Below are 23,850 nucleotides of genomic sequence, written 5' to 3' on the forward strand. Positions count from 1 at the left end.
AAATACACTGTCATGTTTTCCTTGAGCTCAAGTAAGTTTTCGCTACCATAACATCCTGGGACTCAGTCCAGAGGCAATTGACCTGTCCTTGAAAACTTGGAAGGAGTAGAGACTGTGAACCCCTGGACGTGTACATTCTAATTGCAAATGAGATGCAGTTTTAGATGTGCAATGCCATGGCTGATGATTACAGATCTGTGTTCTTATAGCTGCGCAGGAGTGTTTTGCCTATTAGCTGATACAGTGTATTTTGTTTATTGCTGACCAGTTTTTGAACTTTGCTCTTTGTTTCTGTAGCAGAAATAGGTTAGATCAATAACCTATTAATAACCTATTCAAGCTCAAAGTTCTATTCATCCTCACTCTCCAAACAAGAGGTATTTCCATTGTTCATTATTATGTGCCATTTCCATTTCAACCCCAACCTCATAAATCATAAATGAGCTTGAAGTATTCATTTCCCTCTTTCAGCGCTACCTTCATCTAGTATTTGCTGACATGCCTTGTTACAACTTATTTTATAGCACAGTCAGGCCTTGTTTTCTGAACAGATGAATTCGTTGTTGGACAGGACTCTAAAAATAGACTTTAGGGGCCACCAAAATGAGAAATTCCAGCTCATTAGGATCTCATCTGGAACAATGTGATCTGGTATAGAGAAGCTTTGAGCTGATGAAACAAAAGCAAAGACCTAGCTAATTGGTTCTAAACCTTTACATTATGAAAGGGCTATTTTTGTATTTCTGTTAAGGGTGATAGAAACCATCTGGAAAAGAGATTAAAGGCAGCATACATTGGAAAGAAAGGAGAAAAACTAGGGTAGTTAAAGAAAATATATGAAATGTATACATTGGGTAAACAAATGACTTCTGGTATCTTCTGGTATTCTGAGCTACCTTCTTCAGATAAAAATTAAAATCTTGTCAACCTCCACTATCTTGTTCATATGTAAGAGGCAGTTGTGTCTCCTCTACCAGCACTTGATGCTGAAGTGGTAAAGTTAATTTATGGGTGTGCAACTCTATTTCAATATCTCAAGTAGAATTACTAATGGAAAATGCGTGAATCCTCAAACTATCTAGTGTCATGGAAGACTGAAGGCTTACTGCCTCAGCCAGAAATATGTCCTCTGAGAACACTGACAGTAACTGTGTGCGTGTTCTGCTCTGAGTGTCTGGCATACCGTGCCTTTTGGAAGCTGGAACTCTGGTGTTGGGACATGCATGAAGACTTTGCCCTAATTCTTCCCTCAGTGGCGGGCTTCAAACGTGGTTGGATGCCAAGCTAAGTCAGTTTGTTTTGTTATCATGAAATAATATCCTAACTAATGTCTTTGCTTCCTCCTTCCTTACTGAGGAGCAAAGTACACTAGGTAGGAGAAGACGCTATGTGAGACACAGTAAGTAACTTCGAAGTAGCTGCAGACAGTTTTTCTAGGATATTTGTTCTAGATATTTATTTATTTCACTATTTTCTACAGTTCTCCCAGGACACATTAATTTTAGATTTTTTTACTGTGTACTGAAACCAGTTGAGTTCATGTGTTGCCTCTAGAACCAACAGTTTATCACAGAAATTAATGGCATTATTTTCTTAATAACTTACATGTTTAAAATTATTGTGCTTTAAATAAGAAGCCTGTGAAATATAATGTTAGTGGATTAAATATAATAATACACATCCTTAAAAAGTATATACTGTGCTCACTGTCTCTGATCTAAGCTGCCAATCACCATTAGTTCATAATTTGATGTATAGATCTTGACCTGCCTCATTAGTTACCAGTAGTCGATATTGGGCTACCATTTGACTCATCCTGTGTTTAACTGCATACTGATGGATGAGTGGACTGTTTGAGATAAAATAAGAAACTGCTTACAGATGTTGTTGTGTTGAACTAGGCCCTTTCACTTTGTGAACAAGCCTTGCTGACAAGTGTGATGCTGCACGGTCTAGGTGAAAGCACAGCTCTTTCCCAATGCATTACCAGAAGGCCTGTGTCCTTGTGAGTTGGCTGATCTCAAAGCCACACCAAAACAACTTGGTGCACATGAGACAAACACCAAGGGTAGCACTAACTATCTCTGGTCATGCAGTCGTTAACAGGGACAAGCTAGTGAGCCAATTTTAAGAAACTGTTATGTTTCATAGTCTTAAATCTTTTAGAAATGATGATTCACAACCTTTATTCATTAATGGGCATCTGATTCATAGCTGGTTACAGTGGAAATAGATTGTTATATTGTGGGATAATTGTTCATGCTCCTTTGTAAAGACTCTGCAATTATTTCTATTATTGATGTCTACTTGGAGAATTTATAGCTTGTCTGTAAAAACCTATAACCTGTTAAGCTACAGCATTAGAGCACTCTCTAGATGAAGTGATTTAAAGTGGTCATTTTTAATTTATGAAAAGGTTTTCCTTAAAGATAAAGAAAAGGTTTCAAAGCATTCACAGCCTTTTCAGTAGCATATAGAACTATAGCTTTTATTTAAAAATAAAAAATTCAATAATTTTGTGTTCATTTAGATAAATGGAAAGGTTTTGTAGTCCCACATTTCAGCTTCACACACTGATTTTCACTCTATAAAAATCAGAATATTTGGAGGTAATCAACAAATTTTACAGGAAAATAAACCCTGTAATTATTTTTATTTTCCTCAGGGAAGGGATGAAAACTCTCAATTTCTATGAAAAAGCAATTCAGAACTTCCCTCAGCACTTTTTAAAGTTAGATGACTTATTCAGGGCCAGCTTAGATGAAATGAAGTATTAATTTATGAAGTTTCACAGTCTATAACTTAAGACCAATTCAGGTTGAATCATGACAACACAATGCCATTAGTCTTTAAGGCCACGTTTGTTCCTTCTTACTTTGTGAAGAACCTTGCTGCTTGTGCCCTAATTGGGTATGAAATGTGCTGCTTCCTTCCTGCACAGCAGAAGTTTGGTTCATTCCATACGGAAAGGTTGCTCACTTCAAATCCCTTTACGAATGGTCCCTAGTAGGTAATAGTGAGGGGGTTTGTGGGGAGACTGTTGTGGGGTTTTATGTGTTAGTGCCCATTTTACTGAATTGCCTGAGAATTCCAGGGGTCCGGCATAATGCTGAGAGAGCTGAGCTGATGAGTGGCATCAGATTGTGAATGTTCTTCATCATCTCAAGCTTAGAGAAGCTGACTCAATTTGGGAAATTTTTATTCATAATAAGAAAACTGATAGTAAAAGCAAATCTGACATTTAGCACTCGTTATTCCCATAATTTGGTCCAAAATACATTGTTAACTTTCAGGTAGTCTTTGGCAAGCAGGAACTATCAGTTCTCCTTTACTGAACAAACCTCTTTTGGAGACTGTGACTGCTGAGACAGATCTTAGCAATTTTGCAGAAGTCACTCTGTTCTGAGCTGATGGAATTTATACCAATGATACTGTGAAGTAATTATCTAAGAACAGATTTGTCCTGGTCACTAGGGCAGAAAGCTTTCCCTGTTGATATGAAATGATTGTTAGAAATTACTGTTTCTTCTTAGTTGCAATGTGTCGGAAGTGGGTGAAAAAACAATGTTAAAACATGGAATTTTTGTGGGTAAAGTAAATCCATTATAAGCTTTCAGATACCGTGTCTTCAGGATGCACTTCTGTCCAAAGGCCATACAGTCAAGCTTAAAAAGTAGGTTATTCCCATCCTATTGTTGCAACCCTTAATACATAGTTACTTTAGCAGTAACTATGCCAGTAACTATGCAGTTACATCCTTCTAACTTTTTTCTTACAATCCTTTCTGCATTTCTTTTTATTTTATGTAAATACAGCTAATTGATATGAGATATTTCACCTTTCATTATTGTCTTCTGAAACAGTAATTGCTGTCAAGATGAAAGTGTTAGGAGGGTAGGAAAGAAAACAGGCTCATCTCTATTTATAAATATATATATATATGTATTTTAGGCTATCTTTTAATGTTTGTCTTTGAATTGAGGCATTGTTTTCTCTGAGGACTCTGAAATGTTTACTGAAAAAGTTAGAGGGTAACGGGAGCAGTGAGTAGAACAAGACTGTTTTCTACCACACTTTAGACTGACCAAAAAGAACTGTTCTTATGTTTGTGTCCAGCTGGAACACACAGAATGTGAAGATCCCTGGTTTTAATTTGTACTTTACAGATGCTTTGGCAGTAAGCACAGCTTTGCTCCAATACTCTTAATATCAGACACCATTTACCAACTGCTTTATTTCTGTGTTCTTTTATGGAGTGTTTCAGCTTCTTAGAGGGAGCACAACAGGATTAATGAGATAATCTTATCTTTTACAAGGTATTGGCAATGGCAAAGTAATAAGATGTACGAATAGTGCCTGTAACCTAATGTACAAATGATTTTAAACCTTAATTCTATAATAGGTTTTGGGTTGTTCTCATTATATTTAACTCAAAACTCAGTTTCAAATCAACAGGTGTCCAGAAAAAGTCAGGGAAAGGGAACAAACAGAAGATAATTTGTTTACAGTTCAGAAGGTATGTTTCAGTTAAAACCACAACTGGATGCATACAAACTTGTACTGATACAAAAAGGAACCATGTAAGTTATGGGTAGAGTCTCTAGGCTCTATGTGCTAATCAAAGGAAGAAAGCTGCACTGTCTGGGAACAAATGCATCTTTCCAGGTTTTAGCTTCAGGAAACAAGCAGGTTGCTTTGCCTCACAGCTCAGAGCATTTGGGCAAGAGAACTTGTTTGAAATGTGATGCTGAGCATTGTCTGCTTTACAGTAAAAATATCACAGCTCTTCCAGAAAAGAAGCGGTAAATCTACTACTACTGTTGAAATCTGGATGTAAGAGGAGCAGAGTTACTGTATTCAGAGATGTTTGTTACCAAGAAAAGCTAAAAATATTCTGGGTTTGCACCCTTTGCTGACAGTGTATAGGGCTTTATCTGCAGGACTTCTCTTGGCTGTTAGCAAGGGAAAACAAGGAAGGAGCCTTAATGAGAACTTTAACCAAAAATGTGTTTCTAGTGCATCTAATTTTTTTAGTACAGATTCTTTAGACTTTTATAGTACAGATACTTTCTGACTAAGGAAATACTTTAAACTGGGGAAGTTCACTGTGATTCCAGTCCTTATCTTGTGTGTTTAGAAATCTGCTAATCTGAACTGCATCCATGTCTGCTGAGAAGTCTATTTATGTCTGTTTCTGGAAAGGGAGGGTTTTTCTTCTGTGAGCTGAGAAAAGGTGAATGTCTTAAAGAGACCCCACCCACCTCTGACTGACAGCTGGTGTGCATATTACACAGATGACAAGAACTATTCAGTTCTCGGTAAACAGCCGAGCTATCTGCCTCTCACCAAATGGTAATTACACAAATGTCTGTGTCTGTCAAGTGTTCATGTTGGGATTGTAGAGCATTTGACTCAATGCTAGATGTGTACTTTATCTGGCCTGCTGTCAGCAGAGTCCTCATTTCCACCTAGCACATCAAACTGGGGATGAGAAAAGCCTCCCTAAGGATTATGTACTTGACAATTTGCATGGGACAGTGGTGCTCGCATTTGACATCAAGGTTTTTAAAAAAATCTTAGAAGTAAACCAATAACATTTCTGGATAAAAACAGTCTAATATTGTCCTATGGTCTTTATAATTGATAGTTGTTTTGATTCTTCACCTTTAAAGACTAAATTACAAGGGGATTTCAGACATTAATTATGAGTTGCCTGTAGTTTGCATAATGGCATTCCCCCTTTTTGGCATTATTTCAGGCTTGAAATGAATTCAGAACAATTCCCCTCTACCTGGTAACATGCTGTCAACTGAAAGCTGTGTGCGTTGTTCCAATATTCTTACTGCTTATCTAACTCAGGCTGAGTAATGTAATCATAAACCTTGTGTGTTTAAGATACACAGTGTTTCTAGTTAAAAACAGACAACCAAGCCAGTAGAAAAAGAAAAGAATTAAGGCTTTGACCTTTTGTTTGGGGATCAGTCTGGAAAATCCTTGGTATCACTGATCCACACAAGTGTAATGTGCAGCAGGTTATAACATCCTTTAAAGTGAGCGTGTAGGCAGGTAAGCCAATAGTAAGATGAGTAGTTGTCTGAACTGAGTTTGTTTACAAAGTATATTACTGCACATCAACGGTAGGCATTGCCTGCTGGCTATTTCGCTATGGACAGTTCTACAATTAAAGGTGTTGTGCAGTGGAATACAACACCATTCACTGAATAATATATATACTAAACAAGTGACCAGCTCTGACTCCAAAGACAGCAAACAGTTACTGGAGTGCAATGCTGCTGCTTAGTTAAAAAAACTGTTGTTGGTACCTTTGTATAGTGCTGTGTTGGTATGACTGCTTGACTTTGTTTCTGGACAGAGCTTGCTGAAGGAGGTCTGCACCACCTTTCATTTTAAGGGGAAGGCAAAAAACTGTTTCTAATGCCTCTGTTTCTTAGTACAGATTGTTTAGGGGAAGGCATCTTTTCAGCTGAGAGCATCCTTGTCCATATGGATTGATTTTTCTTTTGGAAGTGTTTGCACACAGGAGGTAGTGAAAAATGGTAAGAAGTAATATTTCCTTACCCTGGCTTAGTGGTCATACTGTAGACAAGCCTCTTAGTCACTCCTCAGTCTGTCCTAGAAGAGCTCAACAAGACAGTTTTATCATACTTAAATTTTCTAACTTTCAGATTTTATAACATTAATAAAAATGAGAGACATCTGGTGTATGATAATGCAGCTCCTTTCTGATAATGACTGCATCTCTCAGGCTCTAATACTTAGTAGTATTTTAGCTTTTTTCTAATAGGTGTCAGAATTAAAAATCACTGTTAAATTTCTAAGGTAAAGGAAGGGAACATTTTCCTATATAAAAGCAGCTAATTATTTTACTATATATTTTTCTGATGTCTGTATTCTGGTGGACAAGGTAAGTTATGACTCTTTATTAATTTTATTTGAGCCTGTTTTGTGTTGTTTTCTCAAATAAAGGAGTCTGGCAGATAAGGTACGAGAAAATGCATGTTCTTCCATGGGCTGTTTCCTGTAGTCAGACCTGGCTGTGGATACCTGAAAAAGGCAAAGAAGATATTGCTAAAGCATAGGTATATAGACATAAGCATTGTATGACAGCTTTTAGAAATAAACCTCACTTTTTTCACTTGCATCATCTAAAAGCATAGTAACTTGTCAGTCCTTTTGTTTTCTTTTGTTCTTTTCATTTTAGTGTTTATAAGGAAAGCTTTCCATGGGAGCTTGTAGTCTCTCTTGCAGCATCTGAAATGGTCAAATGCTAAAGGAGAGGGATATTATGTACAGGGGGAGAAGAACAATTTACTAGTTGGATAAACATTAATGAATAAATTCATTAGCATGCCTTAGAGAGGAAAGTCTAAGGGACTGAATTTTTACTTAATGACTAGTGGATATCAACATCAGTGAGCAACTAAGCTAGATAGGTCTGTATTCAGCTGTAGCAAGTGCTGCCCAGGCTTTGAATCTAATCTGGTCAGCTTTCAATCCTTTCAAAGTAATTGTGAAATGAATTGCCTTCAGTAGTCTTAAAAAGTGTACCTTGAGTATGCCCTGCTAAAATAGGACAAGTTGGAATCATCCTACTTGCAGGCTTAAGCAGCCTTAATGCACTGGTATTTAGGACCATATTTATTTGCAGAAGAAATAAGTCTCTATTCACAGATTTCTTGTGAAATTATCTTTTAAAATTATTTCAAATATCGATAAAGTGTCCATACACTGATTCCCCCTCCCCCCCCCCCCCCCCCCATACTTTTATTACATAGATTTGCTGTTAAGTCACATTGACGAAAAAGGGAGCAGGAGCAAGAAACTTCAATGGAAATAAAGCATTAAAAGGAGATCTGGGGATCTGTTCCATTTTTTTGTTTTGGATGATGGGCCATGGATTTGTTTTTATCTTCCCACTATTTATCTGGCCTGAATGATGCATAGGGACTTCTCTCTTTCTTCTAGTACAAGGGCTAGAGGCTGAACTGCAGGCATGAAAGAGTAGCAAACCATACCAGTAACTTGCACTACAGCTAAGTCTGAAGGCAAGATGAAAGCAAATCTTCAGTCCCATAGAACTGAAGCAGTGCTGAAATGAGACCTCATAAAACTTGGAATTTCTGACACAATTTAAAAAAGTGTTTGTTGGAAATCACCAGGTTTGGCAACAAACAGGTTTTAACAACAAAGGAACTACCGTAAGGCTGATGAGGGTCTTTGCCAGCTGAATTCATGGCCTTGGAGATTTTCAATCCTCTCTGGGTAATCTCTTACTTTTCTTAACCACCCTTGTTGTAAAGAATATTTGTCTTATGCCTTTCCCTTGTTGCAACCTGTGACTGCTGCTTTTTATGCTTTTGTGGCATTCCTTTGGATATAGTCTGTCACCGTCTTCTGTATAAGCCCCACCTTTAGACAGCAGAAGACAACTCTTAAATTCCCTTATGGCCTTCTTTTCTCCAAGCTGAACAAACTCCATTCCATCACCCTCTTCTTACACATTATGTGTTCAAGGCCCCTACCATCCTTGTGGCTCTCCACTCTACTCTCTCCAATGGAAAGAGCTGAAAGGCCCAAAACTGGACACAATATGCCAGATATGGCTCCTCACACAGCTTCTTCTCTCTCTTCAAGTTGTCCTTCCACAGTGTCTACTTGTTTCTATCTCCCTGTATTATGTTTTCCTAGGTAAAAGTTGATAGTCTGGGCCTCTATTTAGTCAGCTGCAAATGACACCATTATCATGAAAATGGTAATGATTATTTGAAAAATCCTACCAGTGATATTAAGATTTATAAGGATGGGAAAATTAAATTACCTTCCAGATTCTGTATGTACTGTGGTAAACTAGGTCTAATTTATGAAGCATTTTTTAAGCTACAGAACATTTAGTAGCAATACACATTTCCCTGAGATTTGGCTCTGACTACAATAGTAAATATCAGAAACACAATTCACTATAATGTTGATAGCAATGACAAAATTGGGTGGTGCTGCCAAAATGTTACTGTTCTGTTATGTAGTTGTACTGAATGATGTGAGGTAAAATAACAGGAGCTCTGCCTACACACTAGCTTCTGGTGCTGTTTATGGCTGGTAAAGTTGTGTTAGTGGGAAATCATGACTTGAAAAAAAAATGTTTGGATAAGGACATCTTCAATCTGCACTATGAATAAATAGCGAGCTTCTATCTGCCAGAGGGTGAATTTGGCATCTGCCGTTAGTACCACATTTTCTTATTAAAATAAATAAATATATAACTTGTCTCCAGGTCATTAAATGAGGAAATGTATCAGAGTCATCCTATGGTTACATTTCACTTCTAGTTAATTCAATTAAAATTATTTTCAGTATCAGACAACCAGACATCTTAGAACTTCTTGAAGTGACAAGTCCTTAATACCCCTGCAATGATTTGGAGGGTTATCACAGGATAACTCAGTCTCTATTTTCTAGGTCAGCTGTTCCTTTAGTGAGTACAAGTAGCCAGTAGAATAAACATATTCCCCTATCTCTAAGAAAAAACACAAGTCCTCTGACAGCACCTGAGCTATGTGCAAAAGTAGTCATGCAGGCTAAAGATCATCAAAGTTTCTCCAAGCCTCTGTGCCAAAAATAGCAAATGTTTGGTATCTTAAATCAAAGGGTTGCTATAAAAAGATGCTTCTAAGCCTGTGGAGTATCCATGTCATTCGACAGGATGGTTTATTTTTGGCATGAGCGTTGACACAGTCACTTACAATCAAGGCAGATAGAAAGTCACTGAACCGTGAGCTCTAGGAGCAACATTGCACAAAGAGCACTGTGACTCTCACGTGAGGAAAGCCAGGGAACATCACTGTCTGTGAGCTGTGTATCTTAGAGGAGAAATTACAATTATATAATACAGAACTGTATCGTTGTTGCTGTAGTCTTCTAAGATCTGTGCTTCCCAAAACAGCTCAAAGGCCCTGCATGTGGTGACCCTTTCTGTAGGCTAAAAGGGAAAGATGCTGCATTGTTTATCAGTCAGCAGCGGCTGTTTAAGTGTCAGAAGACATGTTCATTACCCAAGAGGAGAGCTGGAAGGCTCTCTGTTATCGCAGCCCTTTTTGACCCCCATACTTGAACTCTGGGACAGTTGTTTTTTTTTGATAGTTGAAGTAGAAAGCTCTGTTTCCAAAAAAAGTTGCCCACTTTTCTGCTCCTCAGTACTATTGTATTTGAGGGCTTTGCAATCTTGCCCTCAAGAACCCCTGCAAATATTTTTCAGGCACATACAAGCCAATAACTTGTTCAAGGTCGCAGAAGAAATCCCTCATGGTGCAGGATGTGAAAGCAGGTTTCCTAAGCGTGTCTGTCCTCTGCAGGACTGTCAGCGTCTGACAAAGGGTATCCTTTGGTAGAAGATTTTCTTCTGGCAGACAGGCCGAGTCAATTTATTTTACTGGACTTCTGTAGTGCAGTTGTACCCAAATGCCACCTTTTGGCCAGCACATGCTGCAAATGGCAAGATGCCATACCAGTGTGCTGGGGAAAAAGACCAAATGCTGCAAGAGAGCAGATTGCAGGCTGGCAGCTCAGACAGCAGTTCTTCCTGAGCACTGCTGCTTGCTGTGCTGCCTGCCAGAGTGTGCCTTGTAGGAAAGGACTTGTGATCCCCAGTCCCTAATTTGCACAGGTGTAGTATGAGGTAGGATCTACACCTTAGTCCTTTTCTTCTTAATTGAAATTAATGAATTATCCAGCTTCAAATTCCAATTTCTTGCTGAGGCTAAGAAATGGCAAAACCCAGCTGATGTTGTTACAACAAATTCTTGGTCTTGCATATTAGCTGTATATATTCTGCTTTCAGGATACATAGTTGAATATAGTATTTGCGAAGTTTCATGAATTAATTTTATACACATTCTTGGGATCTCAGAGAGATTTGAGTCTTCTCATTAATTTACTGAGGCTATTTTCAGCTTCTGCAGGTAGTAATAAGTAACTCTGCTCCTGCTCTTTTTTTAATCTTCATAAGTTTTTTAAAAAGACTCTTTCCTAAAATAAGGCTCTCTCTGCTCCCATGTTTTTCCACTGGATACAGCATTCTGTGTCATTCAATGCATCTTTTCAGGACGCATGGTTTGATCTGGCAGCAGAAGTTGAAGAGCCTCCTGTTGATTACACAGACTGCCTGGGGGTCCTGCAAAGATCTTCAGTGGTTGGTCATGTTCAAGTTCCACCTCACTGTTTCTGGCAACAAGCCCATCACGCACAGACATTGTTGACAGGATGGAGGCTAAGGAAAACGTCAGAAAAATGTCAAGAAATGAAGCATGTGTGTGACTTCCCTCTTTCCCGCAGATTATTAGAAGTAGAGGCATAGCTCTATGATCGAGTCCTGTCTTTCTGTAGGGTTCTGTTTCCATTTACAGCCACAATTCTATTGCTTCTGTTCCTCCAGGTTACATAAAATCCTTTTTAAACACTGGAAACATTTGCATCTGGTCCTTGCATATATTACTCTGTGCTTGCCTTGATGTTATCATCTTCAAAATTACATTAAAAGCTCAGTTTTTTTCCTTACAAAATGATTAAACAGACTAAAATATATCTTAGTAGTGTGAATACAGGCTAATTCTAGTGCAAATGTGAAGTACCTGTACCAAAGTTAGTGACTTAAATGAATTAAAAATCAATTTACTCAAAGCAAAATTAGACAAATTTTCTGTTACAGGTTGGTAACAAATCTCCTTCTGCAGAAACACTGAAAAAAAATAAGCTTAAACCCAATACCATTAATTTGCCCCTGAATTCTTGTAAAATGAAAGCCCTGCCAAGTTTCCAGGGAATGTGTTTGATAAGGACTGGGCATTGCCGTGACCTTACTAAATGCTCTCCTAGTGTGGGAATATATCTTACACACTGTGCCCAGTAAGAATAGTAACATTGCTAACTTTGCAACAGATAGCTAAAACCAGACTACTTCACACTTTGTGTAAATTATTCCAGTATCTATGTGGATGATGTGCAAAAACTAACATGTGAGACCCAAGGTTTGATTTAAAACTGAAAGGGTATGAGAAGAGAGAGCTCAGATGATGACTTGGGTAATTAAAACTGTCTAATCTGGCTCCTTTCTGATTCTAGAGTTACGCATGAAGGTTTACATTGCGATTCAGCCCATTAATGATGAATAATTGGATAGACAACTGTGGAGCTCACATCACCTTCTTTCCATGGTTTGTTGATGGAAAAATAGCACTTCAGTGGTTGAAATTCGAGTGACATGAGAAGTATAGGTGATATCACTAATGCTCTTCCACAGCACACTGGGGTCCAGAGATACCCCCCTCTCTTCTCTCCCCTCTTCCTATTTATTTTATGTTTTTAAAGAACTGAAACGCTGCAGAATCTGATACATAGGTAGAGGCCTGAATGCTGTGTTAACAAAGGCAACAGCATTATTACTTTGTTGACCTCCAGTTTCTAAGGGACTTTTGAAGGTAAGCTATTTAATTCTGGTTGAATAAACTCTGCTTTGTAACACATTAAACGCACTCCATAAAACTGCACAGTTAAGCCTAGGTATACTGCTCATTTAATCTATTTTTGAAGAAAACTTTGCAGACTTTCTCTATAGGTGTATTTTATTGTTATGTTCAATTTATAACAGGGCTTGGCAATTGTGTAGTAAACTAAAACATATATTGAAAGAGTACAGTGTGTTTTGGGATTGATTAGCTAGCCAGCACACCAGTTACCAGAGTTTAGAGTGAATCTGCTGTCTAAAATAGACTGGGACATCCAATCAATACATCCATTTTTCAAAACAGGGCAAGACTGTGAAGTCTGACAGAATGCACTGGCATGGAAGTGGTCCGTGTTGTTTGTATTTTTGAATAGTGTTAACACAAAGCTATGTATTTATTTGATGTTTCAATGAAAACCTGCTATGACTTGGTGATAATAAACTTTGTAATAGATTTATGAGTCTTCTTTGTTTAGCCATATTTTCAGAATGGCTATGACTGAGTCTGACTTTCAGAAATTCCTGTTCCATGCTTTAGGAGTGGTAACTCCTTTGAAAATTTAGAATAAACTTTGCCAGTTGGCCTATTTCAAAGCGTAAGACTACTTTAAGTTCACATGACGTATGAGCTGGGAGAAACTAAATAGATGCAGGTGTTTACAGTGTATTTGCACTCTATGTTCAATGATATATGTATTTTACTTCTATATCTGCATGGCCTTCTGCTATATTGTTTTTCTCAAATGTCTCTGAATATTTCCAGTTCCAATACTTATTTGTATTGGGAAATAATTTATTATTTGGCATTCTCAACATGAAAATTTAAGAAATTCGTAATGTTTGCATCAAAAACCAAACTTTCACTGAAAGCTTCTATCCCATGTCTGAATGGATAGAAAAATACTGTATTCTGTCACAATTTTGAGAAGAAATTGACATTAAACTGTTAGAATTCAGATATTCTTGTCATACATTCCTTCATATTTTCTAAAATACATACTCTCTGAAACATCATAAAAATTTCACTTTTCAGCCAAGTGAACTATCTACCTTGGCTTTTCAGGTTTTTTCTATGCGATTACTGTTTCGCTTTTTTAAAAGATGAAGTTAATCAAAATGATTTGGCAAACAAAATCAAATGAATTGTAACTACCCTTTATTACCATGCTGTATCTTTCCAAATTTATCCCAGCTTTTCTGCAAGATGCTCATTTTGCTAACAATGAGATTTTAAAAATATTGCTTTATGCACTCTGTGCTCTGCAGATCTAATTTTCAACTAGAGTCTGCAGTGTTCTGGGAATCCTTGCATAATCTGGAATGTGCTATAAATAGAACATGCACTCAAAGGAAAGAAAGCGTGACTTATTTTGTAACTATATGCTTGCCACAGATCCAGCTTTCATCCAAAGTCAAATTGCTCTTGTCAGGGCTGCCAAGTTGTCAGTTAGGCAGAGAAATTTCCTGCAATGTGCAAGGTGACTTTTCAGACTAAAGGGAGTGGGGGAGGAAGGAGGTTTCCCTTCTGCTGAGTAACTGGTTTCAGTCCTTTTACTAGGCTGTTTATATCTTCAGTTGAAGATACTCACCCACAGTGAGATCAGACTGACTGTTCAAGAAGGTCTATGAGACACTGAGTTATGGTCTGTATTGGGTCCCTGTTGGTACCAGCAGATCTACTACTGAAAAGAGCTGAACATTTGCAACACGGAGTAATGAGGACATAAGTGAGAAATTGTACCTTCATCCCATTTCTGTTTGCCATTCACAGCTGCTGATCTGACAGAAGAGGTGGTTAGGTCTTCCACAGGAAGAAGCCATATGGAGACCACTGCAGCCCTCTTAAGACACTAGCTCTTAACAGGAGGTGCAGCTTGCAGTAAAGGGACTTCATTCCAGGAAGAGAGAGAAAACAGCAATGCAAGAATCAGTGTCTGAGTTCAGATTTCTGTCTGGTTGATTGCTTGCTTACTTGTGTGCCAATGTTTGAAGGGCATTCTGGAGGAAGAATGTGGCTCTTACTCACTTTCTCAAATCTGTGATCTTACCATGTTTTGCGTCTTCCTTAGGTCTGTTCCTTTGAATCTTTCTGAATCCAGATGAACAACGTGATTTTGCTGTAACTATGGAAAGCTCTGAAATACATACCTATTTTGTGTCTTTCTACTCACTCTGTCTGTGAAAATCGATTCCTTCTTCTAATTGTATTCTGTGAATGCTCCTCAGTCAGGTCATCAAATAATTGCAACGACTCCATTCCCAATAAGCTGAAATGAAAAAATCAGTCTGTCTTATCCAATTTCCCCAAAACTCCAATATATCAAACTACCTAATCTTAAACACTGCAGAAATATTAATAAAATTGGAGGATGATAAAGAGATGGAAAAGCAGAAACTCATTCCTATACCCTGGATTTCTGCATATGTCACTGAAATGATTGAATTTTGAAATGGAGAAAAAGCAGATAGTGGTAATTTAGGGTTTCTGTCATCCTCATTGAATAAGGTAAAATGTTACTTTGTAGCTAAACCACTCCTACAAAACAGCCACTCTTGATGACTTAAGAAGTCATGGTGAGATCACCACAGCAGAGGGAATCCTCAAGAGCCTGAAATTCACATTGCAGCTCCAGTGGACCCCTCTTCTTTCCTGCCAGGAAAATTTTGTGTGGCTACACCACTTGTCTTAACAATTTCTATTTATAATAACCCTCTTGGGTTTACTGACAGTTGGCATTACTGAAAGCAAACTTTACCCTACTGCACCCTGTGCTTGGGTGCACTTGGGCAATGTCCAACTCCAGAGTGAAGACCTTTTCTGTAAAGCTGCTCAGATGTGAGCCAGACTACAGTGACATTCTCGAATGATGTTACAAGATACGGGTAAACTCTATTAAGTATGTTTGGGAACAGTTTCCAGACACATGGTTCCGACTAGGAAGAATTTTGGTATTTTTCACAGCTTGGTGTTGTTTTGATCATGTGCACAGAGAATCAGCCACCAATTTCAAATGAAATCCCACCTCTAGAAGGAAGACCTTGTGTGTAAATCACCATTCTAAGCTACTAGGAAAGAGTCACTGTAGTGAAAGATGGAAAAGTTTGTCTCTAAATTGAGCATGATTTACAGTTTAAAATAAGAAATCAGTGAAATACTTGATGACTTTGAAGGTTTGGAAACCCCAAGAAACATTTGTTGAGCCATTATTAGGACTGTCAGCCCTGTTCTTTAAATCTAGCCTGTTCAAATCAGGAAATCCTAGTGGTCTTGCATTATCCCATTCTGTGTGGTCATAAAGTTAGCATAAAATATAACCTCAAACAAGCTATGTTATTGGAACTTCTTATTTTTCTTTTCTTACTAATTCTAGTAATTTTCTGCCACTTACATTAAAAAAAAATAAATTAAATCAGATGGGGACTCTGGAGTCAGAAACTTTTCTTCTTTTGCTTTTGGTAAGTGACTAGGAAGATTACTCTGTTTCTTAGTCATTGGTATGCTTTGAATTTGATCCAAAGTAACAAGGAGGAAAAATGTTGAGGTGTTCTAATAATCGAATTTGTGGTTCCAACTAAACTTTGAAAAGAGGATTATCTGAATTGCAGAGGAGCTTTAATGTTTTCAGTTCCCTTCACTGTTCTGAAACCTCATATATGGTAGCACTTCACACAGCTGGACCTTTCCAGTGAATCTTCTTTGATGAGCTCATGCCCTCTCAGAAGTATCACAGCCTCTTTGGGAGGCAGGAAAACATTCCCATTGTACAAAAAGGTCAGGCTGAGGTACCGAGAAGGGAAATTCCCTGGTTGTGCGCAGTAAGCCTCAGCTGCCTGGACTTCCATTCTACCTACAAAACATACCTGAAACAAAACTGGAAAGGCTTGTGAGAGCCCCTGGCATACTGTATATTGCATTGAATCACGTAATGAAAAATGACTTCCTGTGAGGTTGAAGAGAAGGAATATGATATTAATGCGCAGCTTGGGTCATTCAGGGGATTAGAAAAAGTAAGTCATAAAACTGTTTAAGGAGAGATAAGAACAAAGTCTGTTTGAACTTATGAAAGTAAGATACCAGGTAGGACACAAATGCTAACTGTAGGAGACATTTTTGAGGAGTCCAGTAAAAATAGCAGACAACAGGCGCTTGTTTGAGACTTGATAGTGTCAGGTACTATTCATTTTTTATATCTAACCAAACATTTTCTGGGGACTTTTAATCTGTTTTCTCACCTTTTACCAAGGAAAGGTAGAAAAGAAAAAAAGAACATGAGCTGGATCCAGAAAATCTTCACCAGGCCTTCCCACGGTACACACTGAACTTTTCCCTTCCATCTGTCTTTAGTTGGTGCCTCTGGAAAATCTACAGACAGCAGAAACATCTTACACTCAGAAGGTCACTGTCTCTGGAATCTGTTAGGCAAGGTGGTAAAAATGCTGTCTTTGAGGACAGTGACTTAAATCACTGGATAACCTCAGCCAAGGAAAGAAATGAGGCTACTGATGCTCTCCCAGATTTGCCTTCTGAGAGGAGGAATCAGATGAAGTGCTTGAACTCCACTGAGCACAGAGAAGTTCTAATCACAGCAGGTTTTGTCCATTCAGAATGTAGTTCCCATAATCAAACACCCAGTAAATAAGTAAGTAAATAAATACATAAAATGGTTAGAACTACTCCCTTAGCCTGTTTCCTGTGCTCTCTGCCCACATCCCTGCTTTTTCCTTGTCTTCACAGACACTCTGAAGTTACTTCTGTTTTATGTTTGTTTAGAACTCCATGCTAAAGCAGATTCTTATATTCTGATGGTACAGAAGATTTATGCTTACAAGTCATTGGTATAAATATCACTAACTTCTGAAAAGCAGTCCCAGATTTATTCTGGGAAACAACTTTCTCCTAAAAGCACATTTCTTTAATGCTGACAATAATTTTCTTTATATCTTACCTTCTTATGAAAATGAGATGTACACCATCATCTTATTAGCAATTACACAGTCTTATGTCCCTGACAATGTTTTAAAACCCCTGGGATAATTTTAGCCAAATTTGACAAAACAAAACAAAACAAAACAAAACAACCAAAACCAACCAACCAAAAAAAGTCTAATTCATTATTAAGTTTCAATAAAACTGAAGCCTGTATAGAAGAGAAAATCTGCGCTAGAGCCCATCACTGAGGGAAGCAGAGGTGCACACACTCTGTGTCGCAGAGGCCAGCTAACCAATCTACAGGCAAGTGCTGTCTGAGGATGTTTCAGACATGCAGGGAGAGAAACTGTTAATACACTGATGTGTATTTGTAAGTATTTGTGGAGATGAAGAACACAAATTGATAGAAAGCAGGCCTCTCATTATTTCCAGTGCTCACAGAAGAACTTGTCTTTGATCAGCAGAGTCTTATGAAGTTTGGAGACCTGGAAAGATGCTGGAATTCTTCCCTAGTGTTGTGCTTTGACTTTTAGCAATAAATTAATATGGTCAAACAATAAAATGAAAAGCTGCTTTTGAAACTTTGACCCCAAAGTTCATCCTTAGTAATTTAGGTTTTACTTGAGCAAGGCACATACATGTATCCCGAAGTAAAACAAGCAGTAAACAATTGTTTAAGTACCTTGCTGAACTATATCCAAACATCATAAAAAGGCACACATAATATTCTTCACTAAAAAATAATTAACCTACTAAACGACTGTAATCTTGATTCAAGTACCTTTACAGTAACAGTTTTTTAAGGCCTTGGTAGAAAAACTGAAGTCCTTTTAACTCATATAAAGCTGTACTCTTGAAAGAAGCCAATATCTTGACTTGACTTGGAATATTGGAAGTGTGATTCCCAAAATAGCATATGGCTGACAACAGGCTGTTATCTAAGTAGAACATACACTTTTCCATTTTATCCTGTGTATAATATTAAATGTGGTCAGTTGGTTGCTGTAACCACAAGAGAGATTTCCCACATGAAGCAGAAATGGACACTAAAAATTAATCAGTGCTAAAAGAGATAAGGGTTAATCAAGATTACTGAAACTAAGTCTCTCTTTTTAATGTTATTGTACCCAGCTTTGGAAGATCTCATCACATTCATTGTACACTGAGTATTTTTGTATTTTGCTGACAGTCTTTAGCAATGGTGTGCTCTTTATCAGTTCTGGCTGTACACATAGTAGTTCACTCAGGTTGTATTGGTAACAGGGCCCAAGCCGAAGTGAATTTCTTACTTTAGTATTAGTATTTAGTATTTAGTATTAGTATTTAGTATTTAGTATTTAGTATTATTGCTAGGAAGCTATTGTTTTATTCAGAATTACTGCTTGGCTAGTATAAAGAAAGAAAAGCCAGATCCTTGATTAGTAACCCAGTATTTCCTCCAGTTGTCTCTGCTTAGACCCATGAGCAGATCATAAACTACCCTTTTTTTTTTTTATTTTTCGCAAGAATTTGGGTTTAACAGAAATCTCTAATGCACATGAGAAGTCAAAACCAAAATCCTGTGTGTTTTAACAGTCTTGATAGGACAAGAGGTAATGGGTTCAAACTTAAACGGGAAGTTTAGGTTAGATATAAGGAAGAAGTTCTTTACTGTGAGGGTGGTGAGGCACTGGAATGGGTTGCCCAAAGAAGTTGTGAATGCTCCATCCCTGGCAGTGTTCAAGGCCAGGTTGGACAGAGCCTTGGGTGACAATGGTTTAGTGTGAGGTGTCTCTGACCATGGCAGGGGATTGGAACTTGATGATCTTAAGGTCCTTTCCAACCCAAACCATTCTATGATTCTATGATTTGTACATTGTTTTTTCTCATCAACTCTTACTTGACTTTCATATGATATGTTCTACTCTCATAATTTGGAGGGAGTGTATGAAAAATGGCCAGGTACATTAAATTATCAGTGATATTTGTAATGTGCCTGTCTACTATCATGTAGCAGAAGGCAGCTATGAACTAGGTAAGGCAAAATGTGAGTAATAGGGGAGCAATCACTTACTTGTGCATGCATGTGACTTTCAGACAAGGTGAAAGTCACAGAGCTGCAGAATGCACACAGAAAAAGGTTTTCAGATTGAGTGAATCAATTGCCCATAATTTACAGATTGCGTTATTACTTGGAAACATTAATATTTCAGTGTTAAACACTGTAACAAACCCCACTGAAAGCTTGGTTACTCTATTTGAGGAGCTTTAAAACAGACTTAAATGAGATGCACTTTCAGTAAATTCTCCTGAAATGAGCAACATGCATTTCAGTGAAGTGGGAGTCACTTCCTGAACTTTTCCTTATTTCTTTCAGCTTCCTGAAAAATATATCTTCTATGGGCTGATATACATTTGGAATACTTAGGGAGGGAATCCCTGGTGATATCACTGTACACACAGGTGCTGTGGCTTGAGCCAGCCGGTAACTCAGAACCATGCAGCTGCTCGCTCACTTCCCTTCCCTTCTTTCCCCTTGCTCCTGGAGGGGTGGGGAGGAGAATGGGAAGAATGTAACTCGCAGGGGTTGAGATCAGAACAGTCTGGAAACTAAGGTATAACACAAACCACTGCTGCTGCCACCAATAATAATAATGAGACAGGAAATAACAAGGGGAGAAAATAAAAAACTATAAGGGGAAAAGGAAATCAGTAAGCAGAAGTGATGCACAATACAACTGTTCACCACCTGCCAACCAATACCCAGAGCAGTGAGCTGGGCCTTCTGTGTGACTCCCCCCAGTTTCTGTACTGAGCATGACGTGCTGTGGCACGGAATACCCCATTGGCTACTCTGGGTCAGGTGTCCTGTCTCTGCTTTCTCCCGGCATCTTGTCCCCTCCTCCCTGGCACAGCATGAGAGACTGAAAAGTCCTTGATTGGGGTACGCATCGCTTAGCAACAACTAAAACCATCAGTGTGTTATCAGTGTTGTTCTCAGACTGAAGTTGAAAACACAGCATTGCACCAGCTACTAGGAAGGAGAAAAATAACCGTTACAGCTGAACCCAGGACAACAGACACTAAATGCAGCCTCAGACACCTCATTGCTTTCAATGTAATTGAAATTCTCCACAGAGTATTTAGTGAGAAAATCTAGATTAATAGGCAATTTATGAGGTTATCAGATATGGTCATAGAATCATAGAAAAGTTTGTGTTGGAACGGACCTTAAGATCATCTACATCCACCCCCCCCCAGCCAGGGACTCCTCACACTAGATCATTTCACCCAAGGCTCTGTCCAACCTGCCAGGGATGGAGCATTTACCACTTCTTTGGGCAACCTGTTCCAGTGCACCACCCTCACAATAAAGAACTTCTTCCTTATATCTAACCTAAACTTCCTCTGTTTAAGTCTGAACCCCTTGATGATAAACATATAGTAAGCACATAAATAGACTATTTTATAATTAACAGAGTTCTGGTTTTCTGAAAGATTGCTTTGAAAAATAAAACCAGAAAGTGTTTACTTTGTTAAATCAATGTTTCTTGATGTATAGAACAATTTCATATTGGAAATGAAAGAATTATTAAGTTGCTATATGGTGCATTTACAGACATGTCACTGTCTTTATTGCACATTCCTGATAAGAAAGAGCAAAAGAAATAATTTTAGGTTAAATTCAAGAAGGTATCTAACACAGAGAGAGCTTTTTGAGGGATATTGTACTAGCATGAACCTTTTCAACTTTTTTTTTTTTTTCTGGTATTATTAAGAAGTGAAGTTTTCAAGGAATATTCTGTGCATCTGCAACACTGCTTTTATCTGTTTTGCATAATATAAGGGGAAATTGTCAGCTTTGACTTCAGGGAAAAGCTCTGCCACTTGAGGCTTGATCCATTTATGAGATTATTAGTTCAAGGAGAGTATGTTTCAAGTAAACTCACAACATAAACAGAAATGTTGCAGTGTTTCCTTTCTTGCCTAAATAACAAGGGGTTATTGCTTTAAAACATTTATACGACTTGTTCTTTTTGTCTGTTTAAATTCACAACATATTAACATCCAAGTATCTTTACAAGCAGCTCCATTGGGTTTATGTCCACTTTGTTGCGTTATGAAGGGTAATTTATGTTTTTACAATTAATATATTGGATAATTCTTCTCCATTATCCTGAAATAAGATAAAGATTGTAATGAAAGATAACACATTTTAAATAAAGCCATTAGGAAGAGATTTTGTCTTTAACAGAACATTAAGTGTTAAGAATGGTAGATGGGTGAAACTTCGTAGTTTAAACTGCATTGAAATGAGATGCTAAAATTGTCTGGAGGGAGGTAAGAAATAGCTTTCAATGTTTCTTGTGAAAGCACAGAGAATGCACTCAGCGGCCATGGCAGATCAATGCTATTCTTTCTAGGGTGGTCCAACAACACCATCTAGACCAAACTCATTGACCATGCCAATGATCAGCCCACAAGCATGGCATGACTGTCAGGCACCCTCTGAATTACACAGGGGCATGACTTATTCAAGTATGCCCAGCAGCTTAACAAGGCTGGTAGGCTGTCTGGCATGCCTGGCCCTGCAGTAGCATGCAGATCTACTCTTCTTGAGTTTCACTATTATCATTGGGAAGCTTTTCTAATATCTAACCTGAACTTTTTTTTGGTTCTTATCCTGTCCATCCTGGGCAGGATTTCACTGCTTTTCCAGTTTTCAATGCAAGCCCATTTTGTTCATTCTTGCATAGAAACTAAAAGAAGCCTCATGTGGCCCTCTGAATTTTCTTAATCTCAGCAACAGCATTTTTGAAGAATGGCCTCAAAACTGAGGCCCCAAATGTATTCCAGCCAAAGTTGCACCACTGCAGAATAAAAGGATGCTTTATGTATGTCTTTTAGACTACATTTTCATTTAAACCTCTCAGTGTCTTATCTTCCATTTTTTGTGACTGCATTAACAGTGTTGACTCATGTCCAACTTCTGAGTCACTTAGACTCCCAGGTTCAGCATTCATGTTTCCTTATCATTTATTCCCCATCTTTTATTTCTGCAGTTGGCTATTTCTGTTTAGAACATTATAGCACTTACCCCATCGACCTGTATGTCTTTTCCGACGGCTTTCCAAATTTGTACTACGCATTTTCAGACTCTCCCGGCTTGCTAGCATCTGCAAATTTAATAAGCACAGTCTCTATTCTGTCTTCCAAGACACTGCTGAGAACAGTGAGCAGCACTTGTGCAGGACAGACTACTGCAGAATCCGGCAAGGCAAGTCCTTCAGTTTTCATGAGCAATCATTGATGATTGCAATCTCAATATAGTTTCCAAGGAGCCCTGCACCCTTCCTACAGCAGTTTCATCCAGAGGACACTTCCTTCTGTGTATGTTACATATGAGACAACAGCCAAGGCTTTACTGGACGTGAGATATTTGACTCCTACTGCTTCTTCAGAGGGCCAGTTACCTTCAACAGAATGGAATTAGATTGACTTGACAGAATTTGTTCTCAATAAATATGTCTGTGAATCTTTGGGGTTTCCAATGTGCTCTTACATAATGTTTTGGAAAATACTTCAGTATTTTTCCAGGAATTTTAATAAAGAGCTGTGCTTCGTAATTTCCCAGATGCTACCTGCTTCACTTTTTCTTAGAATAGGCACTACATTTCTTTTTCCTTTTTCATTTTGTACCTTTGTGTACCATTTTTTTAAAAAAGAGCTATTATGAGCTGCAGAACTGCTTCAGTTACTTTTTTCAAATATCCTAGGGTGACAAGTTCACCCAGCCCAGTTAATATGAAAACTCCCTAATCTGTATTTTATTTCTTCTAGGTCAAGATCTTATCTATCCCTTGCTGGTACTAATTATGTTAGGCTCATGCTATTGTCACTGATCTTTTTTAAAAGGGTGATGAAAAAAAGATAATAAACACTTCAGTCTTCTCCAGAACTGCCATTTGTTGATCTCTTCCAAGAAAAGTACTTGAAAAGTACTAAGCCTTCCCTTAGATTTTTATTTTTCTTTTAAAAACAGCGTGTGGTTATACTGCCAAACACTGATACAAAAACCATCTCCTATTCCGGAAGATTCTGTTCTGGAAAATGTTTCTATTGCTGTCGTCCAGATTTCTTACAATACAGATATAGGAAGCATTTCCTTTTGTCCTACAGAGCTGAAGCAATAATGTTTTGAAAATCTCTTTGGCCCATCCTAACAAAGCTCATTCAAGATGAAAAAGTAATATAATTTTGAAAAAGCGGCTGTATATTAAGCTACAGATACTTAATTGTGTAGACCTCAGGTTACAGACAAACAATTTTTCAGAGAAAATAAGCAATCAGAAATTAGGACATTATCTTTACGGAGATCATGAATTTAATCACAGGATTGCTCACAAGAACACAGATGCTCAAG

The 23,850-nt window shown here is 38.0% G+C and overlaps 1 long non-coding RNA gene across 3 annotated transcripts; it reads right to left on the bottom strand.

The window, feature by feature from the left end:
* Positions 1–3,772: 3,772 nt before the first annotated feature.
* On the bottom strand, positions 3,773–15,066 carry LOC133271976 (uncharacterized). Of its 3 annotated transcripts, XR_009744310.1 has the most exons (4): positions 14,926–15,066; positions 14,689–14,784; positions 6,580–6,633; positions 3,773–5,223 (listed from the first exon to the last, which is right to left on the bottom strand). It is a non-coding gene; the product is annotated as an uncharacterized LOC133271976 (long non-coding RNA). The 3 variants fall into 3 exon arrangements; XR_009744309.1 differs by lacking the exons at positions 3,773–5,223; positions 6,580–6,633 and adding an exon at positions 6,641–7,065; XR_009744308.1 differs by lacking the exons at positions 3,773–5,223; positions 6,580–6,633 and adding an exon at positions 6,641–7,288.
* Positions 15,067–23,850: the final 8,784 nt, after the last annotated feature.

This window comes from Pezoporus flaviventris, unplaced genomic scaffold (genome assembly GCF_033815535.1).
Source record: "Pezoporus flaviventris isolate CSIRO_AGI_PZ_B2104156 unplaced genomic scaffold, CSIRO_AGI_Pfla_v1 ptg000027l, whole genome shotgun sequence".
NCBI classification, from domain to species: Eukaryota; Metazoa; Chordata; class Aves; order Psittaciformes; family Psittacidae; genus Pezoporus; species Pezoporus flaviventris.